Raw genomic sequence first — 2500 nt, 5'->3', positions numbered from 1 at the left:
CATTGAAGGAAGCCGGAACAAGAGAGAAGAAAAAAAGGCCTACAGAACCTGGTATTCCCAGGTGGTCTCCCATCCAAGTACTAACCAGGCCCGGCTCTGCTTAGCTTCCAAGATCAGACGAGATTGGGCTTGTTCAGGGTGGTGTGGCTGTAGGTAATGGTTTCCTATTGACCTACATCTCTTATACATCTCAAAACCAGCATTGAAGGAAGTCGGAACAAGAGAGAAAAAAAAAAGGGCCTACAGCACCTGGTATTCCCAGGTGGTCTTGCATCCAAGTACTAACCAACCCCGGCTCTGCTTAGCTTCCAAGATCAGGCTTGTTCAGGGTGGTGTGGCTGTATGTATTGGTTTCCTATTGACCTACATCTCTTATACATCTAAAAACCAGCATTGAAGGAAGCCGGAACAAGAGAGAAAAAAAAAAAGATTACAGCACCTGGTATTCCCAGGTGGTCTCCCATCCAAGTACTAACCAGGCCTGGCTCTGCTTAACTTCCAAGATCAGATGAGATTGGGCTTGTTCAGGGTGGTGTGGCTGTAGGTATTGGTTTCCTATTGACCTACATCTCTTATACATCTCAAAACCAGCATTGAAGGAGGCCGGAACAAGAGAGAAAAAAAAAAGCCTACAGCACCTGGTATTTCCAGGTGGTCTCCCATCCAAGTACTAACCAGGCCCAGCCCTGCTTAACTTCCAAGATCAGATGAGATTGGGCTTGTTCAGGGTGGTGTGGCTGTAGGTATTGGTTTCCTATTGACCTACATCTCTTATACATCTCAAAACCAGCATTGAAGGAAGTCGGAACAAGAGAGAAAAAAAAAGGGCCTACAGCACCTGGTATCCCCAGGTGGTCTCGCATCCAAGTACGAACCAGGCCTGGCTCTGCTTAGCTTCCAAGATCAGGCTTGATCAGGGTGGTGTGGCTGTAGGTATTGGTTTCCTATTGACCTACATCTCTTATATATCTAAAAACCAGCATTGAAGGAAGCCGGAACAAGAGAGAAAAAAAAAAAAGCCTACAGCACCTGGTATTCCCAGGTGGTCTCCCATCCAAGTACTAACCAGGCCTGGCCCTGCTTAGCTTCCAAAATCAAACGAGATTGGGCTTGTTTAGAGATGTGTAAGTGTAGGTTTTGGTTTCGTATTGACCTACATCTCTTATAATCTCAAAACCAGCATTGAAGGAAGCCGGAACAAGAGAGAAAAAAAAAAGGCCTACAGCACCTGGTATTCCCAGGTGGTCTCCCATCCAAGTACTAAACAGGCCCGCCCCTGCTTAGCTTCCAAGATCAGACGAGATTGGGCTTGTTCAGGGTGGTGTGGCTGTAGGTATTGGTTTCCTAATGACCTACATCACTTATACATTTTAAAACCAGCATTGAAGGAAGCCGGAACAAGAGAGAAAAAAAAAAAGTCCTACAGCACCTGGTATTCCCAGGTGGTCTCCCATCCAAGTACTAACCAGGCCCGGCCCTGCTTAGCTTCCAAGATCAGACGAGATTGGGCTTGTTCAGGGTGGTGTGGCTGTAGGTATTGTTTTCCTATTGACCTACATCTCTTATACATCTAGAAACCAGCATTGAAGGAAGCCGGAACAAGAGAGAAGAAAAAAAGGCCTACAGCACCTGGTATTCCCAGGTGGTCTCCCATCCAAGTACTAACCAGGCCTGGCTCTGCTTAGCTTCCAAGATCAGACAAGATTGGGCTTGTTCAGGGTGGTGTGGCTGTAGGTATTGGTTTCCTATTGACCTACATCTCTTATACATCTCAAAACCAGCATTGAAGGAGGCCGGAACAAGAGAGAAAAAAAAAAGCCTACAGCACCTGGTATTTCCAGGTGGTCTCCCATCCAAGTACTAACCAGGCCCAGCCCTGCTTAACTTCCAAGATCAGATGAGATTGGGCTTGTTCAGGGTGGTGTGGCTGTAGGTATTGATTTCCTATTGACCTACATCTCTTATACATCTCAAAACCAGCATTGAAGGAAGTCGGAACAAGAGAGAAAAAAAAAAGGGCCTACAGCACCTGGTATCCCCAGGTGGTCTCGCATCCAAGTACGAACCAGGCCTGGCTCTGCTTAGCTTCCAAGATCAGGCTTGATCAGGGTGGTGGGGCTGTAGGTATTGGTTTCCTATTGACCTACATCTCTTATACATCTAAAAACCAGCATTGAAGGAAGCCGGAACAAGAGAGAAAAAAAAAAAAGCCTACAGCACCTGGTATTCCCAGGTGGTCTCCCATCCAAGTACTAACCAGGCCTGGCCCTGCTTAGCTTCCAAAATCAAACGAGATTGGGCTTGTTTAGAGATGTGTAGCTGTAGGTTTTGGTTTCCTATTGACCTACATCTCTTATAATCTCAAAACCAGCATTGAAGGAAGCCGGAACAAAAGAGAAAAAAAAAAGGCCTTCAGCACCTGGTATTCCCAGGTGGTCTCCCATCCAAGTACTAAACAGGCCCGCCCCTGCTTAGCTTCCAAGATCAGATGAGATTGGGC

The 2500-nt window shown here is 46.5% G+C and overlaps 5 non-coding genes and 5 pseudogenes across 5 annotated transcripts in view; all 10 read right to left on the bottom strand.

Annotated features, from left to right (window-relative positions):
* Nucleotides 1-36: 36 nt before the first annotated feature.
* Nucleotides 37-155, bottom strand: LOC142116733 (5S ribosomal RNA; annotated as a pseudogene).
* Nucleotides 156-427: 272 nt separating this feature from the next.
* On the bottom strand, nt 428-546 carry LOC142116805 (5S ribosomal RNA; annotated as a pseudogene).
* An 80-nt stretch (nt 547-626) lies between these two features.
* Nucleotides 627-745, bottom strand: LOC142116920 (5S ribosomal RNA). Its single transcript, XR_012682599.1, has one exon. It is a non-coding gene; the product is annotated as a 5S ribosomal RNA (ribosomal RNA).
* Nucleotides 746-1017: 272 nt separating this feature from the next.
* Nucleotides 1018-1136, bottom strand: LOC142116964 (5S ribosomal RNA; annotated as a pseudogene).
* Nucleotides 1137-1216: 80 nt separating this feature from the next.
* On the bottom strand, nt 1217-1335 carry LOC142116599 (5S ribosomal RNA). Its single transcript, XR_012682504.1, has one exon. It is a non-coding gene; the product is annotated as a 5S ribosomal RNA (ribosomal RNA).
* An 82-nt stretch (nt 1336-1417) lies between these two features.
* LOC142116749 (5S ribosomal RNA) lies at nt 1418-1536 on the bottom strand. The gene has a single exon (XR_012682581.1). It is a non-coding gene; the product is annotated as a 5S ribosomal RNA (ribosomal RNA).
* Nucleotides 1537-1617: 81 nt separating this feature from the next.
* Nucleotides 1618-1736, bottom strand: LOC142116807 (5S ribosomal RNA; annotated as a pseudogene).
* Nucleotides 1737-1816: 80 nt separating this feature from the next.
* Nucleotides 1817-1935, bottom strand: LOC142116907 (5S ribosomal RNA). The gene has a single exon (XR_012682597.1). It is a non-coding gene; the product is annotated as a 5S ribosomal RNA (ribosomal RNA).
* A 273-nt stretch (nt 1936-2208) lies between these two features.
* LOC142116905 (5S ribosomal RNA) lies at nt 2209-2327 on the bottom strand (annotated as a pseudogene).
* An 80-nt stretch (nt 2328-2407) lies between these two features.
* LOC142116675 (5S ribosomal RNA) overlaps nt 2408-2500 on the bottom strand; it is a 119-nt gene continuing 26 nt past the window's right edge. The window contains exon 1 of the ribosomal RNA XR_012682574.1: nt 2408-2500. This exon is cut by the window's right edge and continues 26 nt beyond it. This is a non-coding gene — a ribosomal RNA (5S ribosomal RNA).

This window comes from Mixophyes fleayi, unplaced genomic scaffold (genome assembly GCF_038048845.1).
Source record: "Mixophyes fleayi isolate aMixFle1 unplaced genomic scaffold, aMixFle1.hap1 Scaffold_1683, whole genome shotgun sequence".
Lineage (NCBI taxonomy): Eukaryota > Metazoa > Chordata > Amphibia > Anura > Limnodynastidae > Mixophyes > Mixophyes fleayi.
The sequence above is the reverse complement of the archived record's forward strand: the minus strand, read 5'-3'. Positions and strand labels throughout refer to the sequence as shown.